Genomic DNA, 16,895 nt, shown 5'->3' on the forward strand with positions numbered 1-16,895 from the left:
CGTTCGACGCGAGCCTATGAAACGGCGATTGCCGGACTCTACATAAGTAGTGGACGAGCGTAAGCGAGAACACGGATTGTGGCGTGATGAGCGACTGTTTACGTGGTGTATGTTAAGACGACGATGGCCTTTGTACTTTGGCGAAGAAAATCTAAAATTTGGTTAACTTGGGCGAGCATGAAGTCTACACCGTCGCTCAGTTTTTATGTAGTGTAAGCTGCGACGAGAACAGTATTGGACGAAGTGGGCTGGTCCCGACGATAGCGCGGTCTAACACGGCGCCTCAAAGCACGAGCTGTCACAAAGACGACCACAAATTTACACGGGTCGCACGTGCCGAGTGATCCAAGGAGCTGGCTGGCTTTGGAACGAGAGAAGCGTGCGTGCCATCGTGGCCTAATCTAGTACACAACACTTTCTATGAAATTTTCCCGTACTGGAGAGTACAGTCTGCATGCCTAATCACCATCAGCATGTCTAAGCTGCGTACGCGTTTTCCTCAAGCTGCGTAGGCCAAGGAGCATAATTTCTTCATAAGGTATTTCCGTGTTTGTCACCTCCGAAATACCTTATGCATAGCAGCACCCATAGCAGCAACACCCGATCATAGGAGCACCCGGCTGCTATGCTCGACGACAGCGGTTCGTTTCCAACATCAGTCACACATTATTGTTCTTAAAGAGAGTCGAGAGAGGAACCTACCTACCCCATATTGCCAAGCATTGTGCAGATAATGTTTCGCATTAATATAATGATGGGCATCGGCTGTGGACGTCATACTTTACTTTTTCTGAGACTGTGTTCGTTACATGCCTGTATGCAGTGTGATGAGCAACCTTCTTTTGGTTCTCCCGGTTTAACATCTGTATATGCAGCGGGCTCAAGTGCACGCGCACGCGTTATCACTGCCACTAACCCTTCGAATCTCGAAAGCAGCTTCGCGCACATATGGAGCAAAATCTAGCCTGGCTCTTCATATGTACTAACATGTTTAGCGCGGACGAAGCACCACCAAGAAAACAGGCACAGCAGAGAACCTTATATTCTTGCTCATAAGCTCAGTGGCACAATATCAAATAAAAAAGCATGCATGATGGAAAGTTTAAGAATGTTCTCCTTTTATTCGTGTCATCCGCGGCGGAAGTGAGAGCTTTAGACGTGGATCTGCGCTATCGAGACAAACTTTGTCGGTGCATTTGGCGGGGTTCCGCTGCGCCAACTTAAGCTCGCACGCCAGCGAGCGAGGCGTGTTAGCTGCAACCCTTACAGACATGGGCACTGGTGTAGATTGAACACCATCATTGGCAGGTCGTACGGACTCTTCGTTAAGATCGTTATCAGTTTTGGTGCAATGCCGTTCCCCGCCAATAAACGATGTCTACCTTGCCGATTGCGCTGCGGCGTATACCGTATACGCCGCAGCGCAATCGGCAAGGTAGACATCGTTTATCAGTCGTTTATCAGTAACCTAACGATCAGTCTAATGATTAGACTGATCGTTAGGATTTTAACGAAACAGTATGGCATCAGACAAGGGAGAATCTGTGATTAAGAGCTGCCCGCGCTCACAGGCTCGAGCGTCAGAGCGGGTCTCGTCACTTCCACTCCAATGTCAGATTAGATAAGGGCCACTCGATCGCTGTGCACTATAGACGACACAATGTATACCGCTACAAGCAAGCGCGTTTCTCGTAACAACGCTCTCTGTAAGGCTTGGCGGCCACCTCACATTGAGCAAGAGCTGCTTGAGATATCGCGTAATGTAGTATTTAGGTAGTATCGTAAAGAGCGCAAGCAAACTTGCTGTCAAACTTGAACATCTGCATCCACCTGTACAAGTCGCTTTATCGCCCTATGAACTTTTAAAAAAGCGTTGCAGCCAGTCGCGCGGATACATGTGGTCAGTAAATTGAAATGCTTCGATGATGTACCTTTATATGACCTATAGACCCCATATCATAAGAAGCCAACAAACAAAGACATCAAGACAACACAAGGAATATTGCTTGTAATTACTGATTGAAATAAAGAAATTATAGATTGATGAAATTCAAAGAGGATGAAAAAACTTGCCGCAGGTGGGGAACGATCCCACGTTACGCGTGCGATGCCTGCTCTACCAGTTGAGCTATACCGCCGGCGCCGTCTTCCCATCCACTTTCTGGAGTATTTATGTTTTACTACTAGAACTAACCCTGGGTGTGTTAGCCAGCGCACCACTCAGAAACCTTGGCGACGGATGTAGAAGATCCTTTGTGCCACAGGCGTCACGAGTACGTGATCTTTTAGGGTAAAGGGCAACTGGCCAATAAACCCACACGTGGTACCTGAAGGCATCAATGTTGCCGGATTCGAGACCCTCTTAATGTAATGAACGAGAAGAAAGAGAGTTAACCGAGGGGCCCGTTTTTTATGAATCATGTCTTAAGAAGCCAACAAACAGACACCAAGGACAACACAGGGTAAATTACTTATACTAGTTACAACTTGAAATAAATTATAAATTAATGGAATTCAAAGTAGATGCAAACAACTTGCCGCACGCGGGGAACAATCCCCCGTCTTCGCATTACGCGTGCGATGCTCTACCAATTGAGCTACCGCGGCCAACACTCCCACGGTTAGTTCTAGTAGTAACACATAAATACCACAGAAAGTGGATGGGAAGACGGCGCCGCGGTATAGCTCAATTGGTAGAGCATCGCACGCGTAATGCGAAGACGTGGGATCGTTTCGCACCTGTGGCAAGTAGTTTTTTCATCCACTCTGAATTCCATTAATTTATAATTTCTTTATTTCAATTAGTAAGCACAAGTAATTTCCCTTGTGTTGTTCTCGGCATCTTTGTTTGCTGGCTTATATGATTAATAAAAATCGGGCCCCTTGGTTGACCCTTTTTCTTCTCATGTAACCCGCGATATATGGCGGCGTCGACTGCTCGAATTGTATGGGATCGAATCCTGGCTACGGCGGCCGCATTTCGATGGGGACGAAATGGGAAAACACCCGTGTACTTAGATTTAGGTGCACGTTAAAGAACCCCAGGTGGTCGAAATTTCCGGAGTTCCCCACTATGGCGTGCCTCATAATCAGAAAGTGGTTTTGGCACGTAAAACCCCATAATTTAATTTAATTTTTTTAAAAGAGCGCACTGTCGCAATCAAACCAGCAAGGCCTGGAGTTGACAGAAAATTTTCTCCCGATAAGCTGGCAGAGCTAAACGCTCGCTGCAAATGCAATTCACAGACGTGCATCATTGCAGTGTCGTTTCAGTGAGTGTACAGTGAGGACCAGCTTCCGAATCGGGACGTTTCATCTTTGTGCAACGTGTGATCCGGCACGCAGCGAGATGAGTCGGCAAGGTATGTGTGCGCCCACTCGATCAGCTGCCCGGCGTGTACAACATGTAGCCGCGCCACCGCTTTAGGGGATATCACGCAGTGGTAAAACGTTGCATTGGTTGGAATAAAGACATGCAACAGGTGGCAAGGTGCAGTAGACATGCAAGTTACATTGTTATTATTATGCGGTTTGAAAACACGTATACAACGTACAGAGAGGGAAGTAAGGGAAGAAGCAGGATGGCAAGTGCTACCGAAAGGGTCAATGAGCGGAGGGGTGTTCTGTACCACAGCGGCGTTCGCCCGCGAGTAGTGGCTTTGCGTGTCCTGTGTGCGATCCCTACAGCGTGCAATTATGCGTGCGGCAACGAGTAGTATATTGACCAATGGATACCATTGTCACTGGATAGTTCGCCAGCAACGCCGACAAAAACGCGACCTAATAAAGATGACGACGCAGTGCCTGCTTCAACGTCAATGGCCCAGTGGTTGTATGCGCCGAGTTGTTCGTATCCGTTCAGCCAGTGGTCCACGTCAAACACTAGCAGTTCCGCAAGACGTCGCAGGGTCATCGGGCTACGCCAAGACGAACGACGGTGTGACGGTCGTCTGAGAAGGAACAGGCGGAGCTGCTGGTGGATATGTTGGCATGGTCGTACGGAGAGACCACTGCGGAGTTGCCCCCACATCCACCAGAAATGTAACCAAGGAGCGGCGGAATATACTCGCAACGATCATGTACAAGAACGTCACGAGAGACAGCGTGGGGAACTCGCGCTCGATTCTAAGCGCTGCTTCATTGCCTTTCTTTGGTCGCATCTTTGTCGGTAATGCTGATTAACTGTCCCGTGACAATATGCACTCGGTGCGTATACGCATGCTATTTCCATCGTCTCCGCAGACCACAGAGTGTCATGCAATCACTAGATGGACCTGTGGCGCTAGTGTCTACGGCAGCTGCAAGCAGAGTGCAGCATGGGAACGAGGGTTTGCTAGCATATGGATTTGCCTGAACTTCGTACTTCTGGCTTCCCGATTTTGAAAAACTGACCATTTTCAAGAAAGTCATTGTCATCATCATCAGCCTCTTTTTATGTCCACTGCCGGACAAAGGCCTGTCCCTACAATCTTCAATCTGCGATCCAATTATCCCTTGCGCTAGCCGATTCCAACTTGCGCCTGCAGATTTCCTACTTTCAGCACCCCCCCCCCCTAATTTTTTGCCGTCCTCGACTGCATTTCCTTTCGCTTATCACTGATTCTGTTACCCTAATGGTCCACCGGTTATCTAACCTACGCATTACATGGCCCGCCCAGCTCCATTTTTTTGTCGTAATGCCGATTCGAATATCGGCTATCCCCGTTTGCACTCTGATGCGCAGCGCTCTCTTCCTGTCTCTTAACGTTACACCCACCTAACATTCTTCGTTCAATCGCTTTTTGCGTGGTCCTTAACTTGTTTTCAAGCTTCTTTGTTAATCTCCAAGTTTTTAAATTACGATTTGATTATGAGGCGCGCCGTAGCGGGGGTCTCCGAAAATTTTGACCACCTGGGGTTCTTTAACGTGCACCTAAATCTAAGTATACTTAGATATGCGAAAACGCCCGTGAATACACGGGCGTTTTCGCATTTCGCTCCCGTCGAAATGCGGCCGCAGTGGCCGAGATTCGATCCCGCGACCGCGTGCTTAGCAGTCCAACACCATAGCAATATCGCCAAATTTCTGCCCCGTATGTTGTCTCCGAATGATTGAGGACCTGTAATCATTCAAGAAAGTACTGCGTTAGAAATAATGAAATGGATGTTACTAAAGCAGTCCGCCGGTAGAACTCGAACGCAGTACCTACAGCACACAAGCCCGATAGCTAAACCATTACAACAGGGGCGCATTTTTTATTCATTTTCTACGCCACGGACGTCAGGAAAAGCGGAACTGCTGTCATTATAGGCGTTTTCGCAGAGTCTTATTGCCGTCTGCGTTTAAAAAAAGAACCGATTGCTTTGAAATTTAGGCTAATGAAGCCAAACCGTAATAAACGAAGCCACAAGAACTTCTGAAGCGAGAAGCACGAAGAGTAGACTAATCCATGCACTAAGCATGAATTATTCCTATGATGGCTGAACGATGGCAGCGCCAGAGTTCCCTCTAGTATTTATTGTAGGAAACTATGCCCGAGAGAGCTAAACAGCAGAAATAAGTCCCGAACGCAAGCACGTAAGAGGGTAGCTAAACAGCCCAAGTGAAACAGGTGGCCGTATACAGTCGTGCAGTAACATCGTCCATTTCCTGGTGGCTCCGATAAAGACGCAAGCAGGAGGCCTGTTGAAAACGCAAGGTGCCAGAAGGGCGTCATAGCTATACATAACGCGCTTTTAAGCCCCTCTAAAGCATTCACATTGACGGATAGTCGGTTGCGAATGCAATTCGCGCTGAACGCGCTTGACTGCAGTCTGGTTGAATTGCCTGCCAAGTCAAAACTGAAGAACCGAGAGGAAGCACGCAAGTCACTGACAGCGTTCGCGGCTATACCAGCCAGCGATACTGAGCCAGTTCGGCGCTTCCGTTAGGTGCACGAACCTGCCAGGGCGGCACGAATTTTCTGTGGCCGCCGCATGGTGATAGCAATCACCCGTTATCACAAAGTGGTAACTCGCGAAGTCGATTTGTTATAGGCCCTGACAGTGCCCACGTCTTTCTTTAATGTTAGTAGCGAGGGAACGGCAGCGAGGCAACGGCAGCGAGGCAGCGCGGCAACGGCAGCGAGGCAGCGACGACGTCTGAACACTAAAACAACGGGAGAAATGGGTTCACGTCCAGCTCGAACTTGAACAGTCAGTTTACGCGACTCGCATTATCTCCGAAGAGGGAACGGCAGCGCATTGCGAGACCAATTCTCGCAAGGACGCAAAGCCACGTTTAGGATTCGACTGATCGACGGGTAAAACAAAGTTGCAGGAGTATTTACGGCACCTCTTGTGCAGCGACGCGGCGTCAGAGAAACCTAGTCTTCCAGTCTGTGTCATTTCTCTTGTAGTTTACGAGTGAAATAAATTTCGTCCATTACATACCTTCTGGGATGAAGATTCGCTTTTGCTACTTTATTCGGATGATTGTTAGCACAAGGTCAAAAGTATCTCCTTCACGGAATACCACAGTGACGTACCAGCACAACTGTTTGAAAGAGCGACAAAGATGATGACGGTGCAGAAAAGGTTACACGTTATGCCATGGAAAACTTTACATAGGTCATTTCATCGCTCAACTTTGCGATAGTTCTCGCTCGAAGAGCCACTCCTATAGCTCGTGTCACATTGGCACGTAATGCCATGGGCTTGAAAAATACTTGCTGACAAGATGTTGCCGGCTACGTTGCGTTCGCGAAATTCGCGGCGCAACACCCCTTGACACACACACACACAGGCATTGGTGCACAGCTGTCGCATCCCTCGAACCCATTGTCCTGGATCATGTAGGCGTGCATGGGAAAATACTCCGCAGCAGTCGACGTTTTCCATCGAGGCCATCTCTTAAACGAGCGCCGCAAGTCGGCGGCGTTCCCATGCGTCTCTTTATTCGGCTGACCGCCTCACAGGTGTTGACGGCTCCGAGGAGCAGTATCGTTGGCATCGCATAACGTTGGTGACAACTACACAGTACGTATAGTATACGTCATTCCATGGTTTCAAGAATATTTCGCGCACACACTAAACTTGCGGAATGTCTTCTGCAAATTTTCTTCCGTGTAAGTTGGCGGCTCTTGCCCGTTTTCACACTCACGCGAGTCCGTTCACCATGGCACTTCCTCAGCCGCGTTCTTCCGCAAGTCCGCTCAACGGTCGACGTTCTCGCCTCGCGCCGCCTCTTCGACAAGCCTCATCAGGTCGGAGGTCCTCCTGTGCATTTCGTCAAAGGTGAGCACCTGATTCACCGTGACAAGGGCCAGCTGCTGCTTCGCTTTCCTCAGGCTCTTCTCGATTTCCCAAGTCGCCGCTGCGGTCAGCTCTTCACACGGCACTTGTCCACGGGAGTCCTGCAGCGGCGAACAGGGCTCCTCCGCAGACTGAGACGAAGCTTCGGCGTCCTGTTCGGTAGCCATGTCCCGGCTTGCCGACAGCTATACTGTACAAGTGCGGCACCTTCCGGCTTACAGGAATGAAGTCAAGCCCAGCCACGTGCGCCCCCTTCTTTTCTGCATTTATATTCCCGCGATGACAGTCATGACAGCCATGACAGCGCTGTGCCAGAGATCTAAGAAAGCTTCCTCCTGTTAAGCTTCTTTAGTCGATGACGTGTTATCGCTAGCTTTACGTGCTTCATACCGTGTGCTTTCCTTCCCATTAAAACGTGCTACTGGGGAAAAATCGCATCACCCGATAACTTGTAATTCACAGCTGAGTGGGTCCCATGATCAATATTACTGAACGAAAAAAAAAAGGAAACGGTTGACAAAATCAGATCTGCGTAAAATTCCAAAACGCTACTTAGAGTAATCCTTTCTTGTATTGTAGATATCCTTATCACTACGGTAAATTCAAGTAAAAAACATCAGCATTTTCTTAAGCGACAGTATTTCACTTCCCGCCATGCAACTAGTCTGCTTTTTCTTCTGGTTAACCGTAATTTTACAGTTAAAATGTGCAGGTTTCTCGGGATCTGTATACGTATGGTGACAGGAAAGCCGAAGATAGAGTGTGACCCGCCATAGTTGCTTATAATGGCTATGGTGTTGGGCTGCTAAGCACGGGGTCATGGGATCGAATCCCGGCCATGGTGGCCGCATTTTGATTCAGGCTAAATGCAAAAGCACCCGTGTACTTAGATTTACGGTTACGTTAAGGAACCCCTGGTGGCCCAAATCATTCTGGGGTCCCCCATTACGGCGTGCCTCATAATCAAATCTTCGTTTTGGCACGTAAAACGACATTGTTTAATTTTTAAGATGAAGCGTGCTTGAAATATCAAAAGACAGGAATGAGGATATGGTAATCATCTTTCCCAAAACCAACGTATGCAACTTTCCGTTGACGAGGTGCACGAGAACCACAATCTAAAAATGGTTTACACCCTTTGAGGCATCTTGTCCCCAAACAAAAATATTCATCTGTCTCGTTTGCGTTTTTTTTCTTGAAAACTCTCCATTCACGTTTGTTTTTTTTGTTGTTGTTTTTTTTGTCAAGAATGATGCGTCACGCTAATAACACGCACGTCGTTCGTGAGGCGAAAGTATTGGACACGCAGCGTTAAATAAAATAAAGGTATGCAAGACGAATTACGATTATTTTTTGGGAACAAATAGGTCCTAAAAGGTTCAAGCCTTTCATCATGTTTCAAGTTGTCCTAATCACAGTTATGATATCACAGAGACATTTGGGTACAGTTTCTCAGGTTTATACTCTGCCCGCCGTTTTAAAATCTAGTTTCGTTTTTGTTTTTTTCCTGGTTGTAGCGCAGGCAGCGTTGTTGGTCATGGTCAGTCTAATCAAATACATTCATCCAAGATAGCTAGCTGATGTATGTGAACATTCTCGGGCAGACTGACCAAGTGATTAACTAATTAGGTAGGCAAGTAAACTGATTGATTGATTGGTTGATTGACTGACTGACTTATTGATTGATTGATTGATTGATTGATTGATTGATTGATTGATTGATTGATTGATTGATTGATTGATTGATTGATTGATTGATTGATTGATTGATTGATTGATTGATTGATTGATTGATTGATTGATTGATTCGAATTTTCGGTAGCCTACTAGGTGATGAAGTTTGACCATGTGGAGTTGCATTGGCGTTCACTAACCCATCGGAAAGCGGCCGTTGCGGGTTAGTAGTGCTACAAACCAATAGAGAAAATAAAATTGCTCAAATTTTGGAGGCGGCACTGCGTCCTTTCCCTCGTGACATTCAGTTGTAAAATTTTTTGCTTTTGGAGTCTATTTGAAAGTATTGGACCCGCGGCCTCACTAGAACACATTACAACCCGCCGCGGTGACTGAGCGGCTATGGTGTTGCGATGCTAACCATGAGGTCGCGGGATCGAATCCCGGCCGCGGCGGCCGCTTTTCGATGAGGGCGAAATGTAAAAACGCCATCATACGCAATTATGGCAAGATTTCGCGCCCCACACAGGCTCCGAGAGCAGCTGCTTCAGCGAATGCATTTCGGAAGCCATTACAAGCAATATTGTACCGGACGCGGATTACGTAATGTGCATCGCTGATAAATTGTCGCTCGTGAAACCGGCGTTCAGTGGCACAAAGAAACGTACTACGCGATAACGACGATGATAAGCCATAAAACATGGCACATGCCCACAATATAGAACGTGCCGGGAATAAGGCTGCTGGGTTGAAAACAACCTCCATGTCGCCACGACAACGCCCCACGTATAGATTAGATTGTGGGGTTTTTCGTGCCAAACCCACTTTCTGATTATGAGGCACGCCGTAGTGGAGGACTCCGGAAATTTTGACCACCTGGGGTTCTTTAACGTGCTCCTAAATCTAAGTACACGGATGTTTTCGCATTTCGCCCTCAACGAAATGCGGCCGCCGCGGCCGGAATTCGATCCCGCGACCTCGTGCTCAGCAGCCCAACACCATAGCCACTGAGCAACCACGGCGGGTTCGAGCCACGTATAGTTTTACAAAGTAGCTCACAGTATTCACTCGTGTCAACGTGTAGTAGTGCTACAAACCAATAGAGTGAGTGAGTGAGTGAAATAACTTTATTTTGTCCACTAGAGACGTAAGCAAACGCCACGCCACCTGGCTAGGCCCACTCGGGGACCATCAGGTGGAACCTGACGGCCCTGTCGCGAGCCCTCTGGACTGCCAGGGTTTGAGAGGTCTGATCCTGGGCCCTAATCAGCTTCTTCATTTCCTCTTGAGTGAAAGGAGGACCGGCAGAGGCGCAGCCCCACAGGACATGCTCGAAGTCCGCATAACAAACCAATAGAGAAAATAAAATTGCTCAAATTTTGTAGGCGGCACTGCGTCCTTTCGCTCGTGACATTGAGTTGTATTTTTTTTTTTTTTGCTTTCGGAGTTTATTTGATAAAGTTTCCCGGCGGGACTTTCAACTTTATTTCGCAATTTCCCCTAATTTCTTCACAGAGAAAAAAATGTCACGGTGTAAGAAAAGAAAAAGAAAATGCGAGGGCAAGGAGCAGAAAGCCGCACAACAGCAGCTTGACGGGATTCGCGCCCCTTGCTTTGGCAATAAGAAATAGAAAACTGAATTACACAGGTACAAAGCATATCGACATCTTTACATATGCAAACTTATATATTTAAGAAATACATTTACCCGTACATATTAAAGGCCCTTCATGCACGATCAATAAACAAATGTAGACACGCGTTCAGATTAATGTTTAAACAAGTACTTATTTTGGAATATTGACATTATCTCGCGGTACATAAATAATACGGAACGAAAGGAAATATAGAGGTTTGAAACCTGGTTACCAGAATTGCAAATATTATAATTTTCTGAAAATTGACTATTATTTGTTAAGTTGGCTTTCAGTGTCTTTTCTGTATACAGTAGTGTTCAGCTCAGTATGAGGAGTATATGACAAGATTAATATTCCAGGTACTCGTTATTGCAATTGCTTCAAATCGTAATTAGTCCTTGAGAAAGCGAACATCCACTGGTTTCGGTTTCTGAATTCGTACGACATTTCCGTTGATTCAGTTAGGTGCACAAATTTCTGAAACCCACATTGTTAGACTAAAAATATATTTTTTTCTTTTACTTTTCAAGACTAGGTTATATTCATAAATCTGTCCAATGGGCAACACATTATGAACACGAAATATTTCGAGTATGTGTACATCAAATGGAGCATTAATAATGTTTCGGATGGCTTTCGTTTGTAGCGTTTATAGATTTTAAATGTTTGTTTACAATGCCGGACCCCACACTAGGTTTAAAATGATGAACATGTGAAAGGAAGAGACTGTTATGTAATAAGTTTTATTTTAGAAGGCAGCATGTGGTCGTAATCGTAATAATTATACTACATGTTGTGGCTAGGCTGGACTTAATGCATTCTATGTGTGCATACCAAATTAAATGTTTGTTAAAAACCACTCCTAACATTTTTTTTTTACATTATCAACTAATGCTATCATTTCTGTGCCGAGATAAAGAGCAGTGTTACATTTTGCGTGCTCTTGCACGGGCATAAACAGTACAGCCTTACTTCTATGAGTCTAAATCGCTAACGAATTTAAATTACTCCTCTCTTTTAATAGGTTTAAAGTCGTGTTCGCCAAAGCTAAAAGATGCACGATGTCAAATGATTGAAACCAAAAGGCTAATATCATCCGCGTGGACTATTAACTGTGCATGTTTACTAATATTTGTGATATCGCTTACATAATGAATAAATAAAATATGTCCAAATAGACTTCCCTGCACTGTAAAAAATTGTTCCGTAAAAAACAAATTTTCTGGTAGCTGCCTTACCAGAACATTTCTGTAAAGCTCTGTTCTCTATTTTTCCTTGTTCTGTTATGTAACAAGTTCTTCCTGTTTTACATGAAGAGAAATTGTGTTTAAACACAGTTACCGGTTTTGTATTACAGGAAAAGTTCTATATTCTGTTTAAATGTTTTCTGTTATATTATTATTATTTTCAGTTTTATTTTACAGAAATTGTATGCGTTAAACAAGACAATTATCCACTTTGAGGCACAGAAAAAGTTCTCTTTTCTGTTTATATTCTTCTGTTACTTTACTTTTTTTTCTGTTCTACAGTACAGAAGTGTGACGCGTAAAGACAATTTTCTATCAGTGATGAATAAGGGGCGAACCAGGAATGTCGCTGAAGCCAACGCTTTGAAAGTGCATTTCTTTTGGTGAAGGCAGCTGCCGCCGTCACGAAGAGAATTTTCTTTGTAGAAACGTTTAATGCAGCCACTATTTCTTGTTCGACCACTGTTTATCACTTCTAGCCTCCATTGTCATGTGAACTTCTCTCACGTTTGAGTTTTATTATCGCGCGTTTGGTTTGGTTCGGCACAGTCGCACTGCTGTCTCGCTCCCTAGTGTTTTTGAATTTTTTCTACGTTTTGTCAAATAGATTTGTCGAAGACGTCGGACGACTCGCCAAGGTACCTTCCCTACCGGAGGCCGGGGGGGCCTTCGCCTCCCGTCGCTTCGATAGGAGCCTGCAGAAGAGCCCGATCTGGTAGCGGCGAGCGCCCCGTCATGACTACGCCTGACCTGACACCGGGGCAGAGGCCACCGACTGACCCTGAGAGCAACCGTGACTGTAAGCGATACAAGGCTACAGAAACAGACGACGAGTCTACGCTTATTGACGCTTGTGACATAGCTGACATCACAGATCTGGACGATGAAGGCTTCAGGCTTGTGCGTCACCGCAAGAAGAGGACCATCGGAATCCCAGTGATTGTTACGCCTGCTACAGAAGGAGCCGACCTGAAAAAAGTAAATCCCATTGTTCTGTCTACGGATATTGAAAAAATTCTTGGCGCATCGCCAGTTAGGAGCCGATTTACTGCTCAAGGAGCCCTGCTTCTAGATGTACAGACAGAAGAGCATGTGAATTTCCTTCTCAGCTGCAAGTCGATCTCAGGGACTGCAATCTCAGCACGCGTGCCCAATTCGTACCTGCAAAACACGTGCATTATTAGAGGAGTACCGAAGTGGTACACTGACGAGGAACTGTTGCTATACCTTAAACCACAAGGAGTTTACCATGCAAGGAGAGTCATGCGACGCGTCCAAATTTCCGAAACCGATTGGGAGTCCAGGCGAACCAGCTCCGTGGTTCTTACGTTCGCTCCAAATACAGACCGTCCAGAGAAGATCAACTTGGGCTTCACAAGACACGAGACCATTGACTACGTTGAGACACCACCTCGGTGCTTCAAGTGTCAGCGCTATGGACATGTGGCCAAGTACTGCCGTGGTGAGCAGCGGTGTAAGAGATGTGGAGGACCGCACGATTTCAAAACATGCGCGTGCAGAGAGAACGTTCTATGTGCAAACTGTAGTGGTGGTCATCCAGCTAGTTATAGCAAGTGTCCTACGCGGGCAGCAGCAATAAAGCGTAAGAAAACGTTTATCTTGGGGCCAACAGGGAACGATGAGAAAAATACGACGAAGAAAACGACAGAAAGACACAGAGAGTCAGACGCAATGAAATTGAGCTCAAAGAGTGAAACTGATTTTCCAAGCCTGAAGCCTTCTCCAGGAATCCAGGACACAGTGGTGCCATCGCGCAGCGGACAGGCTAAAACAGTCAAATCAATGAACAGAGGCCCCGTAGAAGAGAAGACTGCTGAACAACCGGAACAGCGAAGTTATGTGTCTGTACTGCAGCGACCCCAATCGCGTTGCGATGAAAACACACCACAGGAGAACTGTCAGCAGGTGCTACGTGCTCTCTTCAAGGCCTTGCGATCACACATAGAGAAGATGCCGGCTAGCTCGATGAAGGAAATGCTCGAAGTAGTCCTCGCTCTCGAGTCAGTGATTCTCAGCTCTACCTCTTCTTAAAGCACCTAACAATATGGATGCGGTCAGGACACAATGTTCACCATCTCGTCCACAGGTGCCACTTATTATGCAATGGAACTGTGCGGGTCTTGCGTGCCATTTACCTGAACTGTCGCTTTTCTTACGCAACATGCCTGTGCCAATATTGGCCCTGTCCGAGGCTGGTCTTCCAGGTTCCAGAACAATTGCTGGTTACGTCGCACATGGAAACCAAAGTATTCCAACATTTCCGAACGGAAGCGCCATGCTATATGTGAGACGTGAAATACCACATTACGTTCTTCCAGTTCAAGACCTCTGCAGCAGTGCTTTGGAAGTCACTGCTGTACAAGTGCGGCTGGGAAATCGAAGCCTCAGCGTGGCCTCTGTGTATGTGAGCTCTCGCCTGAAGGTCTCGATGGGAGAAATTATCAGAGACCTCTGCAGCCGCTGCCCAGCTCCTAGGATTATATGTGGCGACTTCAACGCGCACCATACTCTCTGGGGCGACAAGGCGACTGATGCACGTGGAAAGCAAATTGTTAGAGCTTTAAACACCGAGGGACTCTGCGTGGCAAATGACAAACAGCCAACGTTTTTTCGACCACCGGCCTCTTACAGTGTCATTGACTTGACGTTACACTCAACGGACATCCTCGCATCGTCAACGACTAGTAAAGATAGAATGGGCAGTGATCATTTTCCTGTCTTCGTTAACATTGCTGGATATCGAACCAACGGCCGAAGATCCTGTCCTGTGACGCATTGGGATACATACAGGGACGGCCTAAGCGAATCATCTGGAAACCTGTTCGCGGACATGCTACGTAGCAAGAGATTGGCTACCGCTGAGCTGAAGCTACCCGACCACTTCCCCGCTCCCGATCTAAAGCTCAAAAATCTATGCGCTGCCCGTAGAAGAGCGGAACGGAGGCTGATGAGGACGAAAGGCAACCCATCAATGAAGACTATATATAACAGGATTAACGCAGTAATTCGACGTTATACAAGGAAACTAAGAAGAGATCAATGGGCATCATTTTGTGCAAGCCTATCGGTCTTCACGCCAGTTCCACGGATATGGTGGGTCGTTAATAACCTTGCTGGAAACTTTCGACCAAACAAGCCATTTGAAGCCCTATAGCATTGAAGTTAGGCAAGACACTCGCTTGCCTTGCGAATGACTTCGCTGAAATATACTCTTCCGGAAGGTCAGCTGGCACAACCAACCCGCCACCGCCGCTATCGTCGTCTATAATGGATGCTCCTTTCACACTCAGAGAGCTGGAACTAGCTATGAGCAGCCTCCGACGTCGCTGTGCGGTGGGACCTGACCTCATCAGTAATCAGATGCTGACTAACCTACCGGTTGAGAGACGGCGTGATTTGCTGGCATTTTTTAACCAAGTCTGGGCCAGTGGGGCTATCCCACATTTATGGAAGGTAGCATGGGTGGTACCGGTTCTGAGGCCTGGAAAGAATCCTGCAGCTCTGGACTCATACAGACCGGTATCACTGACCTCGTGTGCAGCGAAGCTAATGGAGAAGATGGCGTGCACAAGACTCACTTGGTATGTCGAGGAGGGTCGAAAACTACCATCGTGCATGACTGGGTTTCGGCAGCGTCTATGCGCTCAAGACAATGTACTGGACCTTCTAAGCCACATAGAGCATTACAGTGCGGATGGCCTGTCGACACTTGCTGTTTTCATGGATGTTTCTAAGGCTTACGACTACGTGTCTCAAAGAGCCATCATCAGCCAGTTGCAAATTATAGGCGTCACGGGTCATCTCTTGCACTTCATACATACGTTCCTCAATGATCGTCGCATCAGAGTTCGTCTTGGCGACACGTTGAGCGATGAAATACGTATATTTCGTGGTGTGCCACAGGGGAGTGTTTTATCTCCCTTATTATTTAACATTGCCATGAGTAGCCTCCCAACAGTACTAAACCATCGAACACCAGTGAAGATATCTATATATGCCGATGATATCTGCATTTGGGTCTCCGGCTACCAGCATCGCCGCCTTGCACGAATAGCCCAGGGAGCAGTAAAAGCCATTCAGGGCCACTTGGCAACGATTGGATTATCACTATCAGCAGAAAAATCATCATTCGTACTATTTCCTGGAGTGAAAAGAAAATCTACACGTTTGACGCTGAATTTGGACGGATACCAGATTCGACAAGTCACCAACGTCCGATTTCTGGGCGTTACCTAAGACCACAGGCTACTCTGGCGCCGCGGTGTTGACCACGTTGTGGCGTCATCGTCACCCAGGCTACATGTGCTCAAGCGAGTCGCTGGCATACGCTGGGGCAACCACCCGACGTCCATGCTACGGCTACATACAGCGTTGGTTACAAGTCGAATCCTGTATCAGCTACCTCTGATGTCACCCTCAGACAGCCAATACGAGCGCTTAGAAGCCATCCACAGAAAAGGTATCCGACTTTGCCTTGGAGTCCCTCAGCCAGCGTCAAACAAGAAAGTGCTCTACGAAGCTGAGTCACGCCCTCTACGACTTCAGGCTTCCCAGGCTCTGATGATCCAGCTCCTACGATTGAGTGAGCTGGATCACGCCCGGTAGAGCGCTCTTACGACGTATAGGTAACAGGCCGCGCTCACATTTTTATGCAGCATTGAACACGCTTCGCGTATTAGGATTGCGCTGCTCGAGACAAAGGGAAAGGATAGAACCACCCTGGACATTCGAGGACATCATATGCAACTTAAGTGTACCACGATTGCAATCAAAGAGCTGCATTCCATCTGCAGAAGCCAAGTCATTAGTCCTGGAACACCTGAACACGATTTACCCGAGTCACCTACAAGTATACACAGATGGCTCTGTCAAGGAAGACGAAGACCGCTGTGCAGCTGCATTCTATATTCCCTCGCTAAGATATACGTGGTCTGGCCGTCTGCACTGTATAGCCCCGTCGACAGTTGTGGAAGGCGCGGCAATAGCTTCTGCTCTGCGCAAATTAAAGACTTTGCCTCCGCAGAATGTGGTTGTCCTTACGGAC

The 16,895-nt window shown here is 47.0% G+C and overlaps 1 protein-coding gene across 2 annotated transcripts in view; it reads right to left on the reverse strand.

Moving 5' to 3' along the window:
* The window catches only part of LOC135915039 ((3R)-3-hydroxyacyl-CoA dehydrogenase-like), a 153,661-nt gene that overhangs the window by 131,336 nt on the left and 5,430 nt on the right, over positions 1-16,895 (reverse strand). The gene's annotated exons all lie outside the window — the stretch shown is intronic.

Source organism: Dermacentor albipictus, chromosome 1 (genome assembly GCF_038994185.2).
Source record: "Dermacentor albipictus isolate Rhodes 1998 colony chromosome 1, USDA_Dalb.pri_finalv2, whole genome shotgun sequence".
Classification (NCBI taxonomy): Eukaryota; Metazoa; Arthropoda; class Arachnida; order Ixodida; family Ixodidae; genus Dermacentor; species Dermacentor albipictus.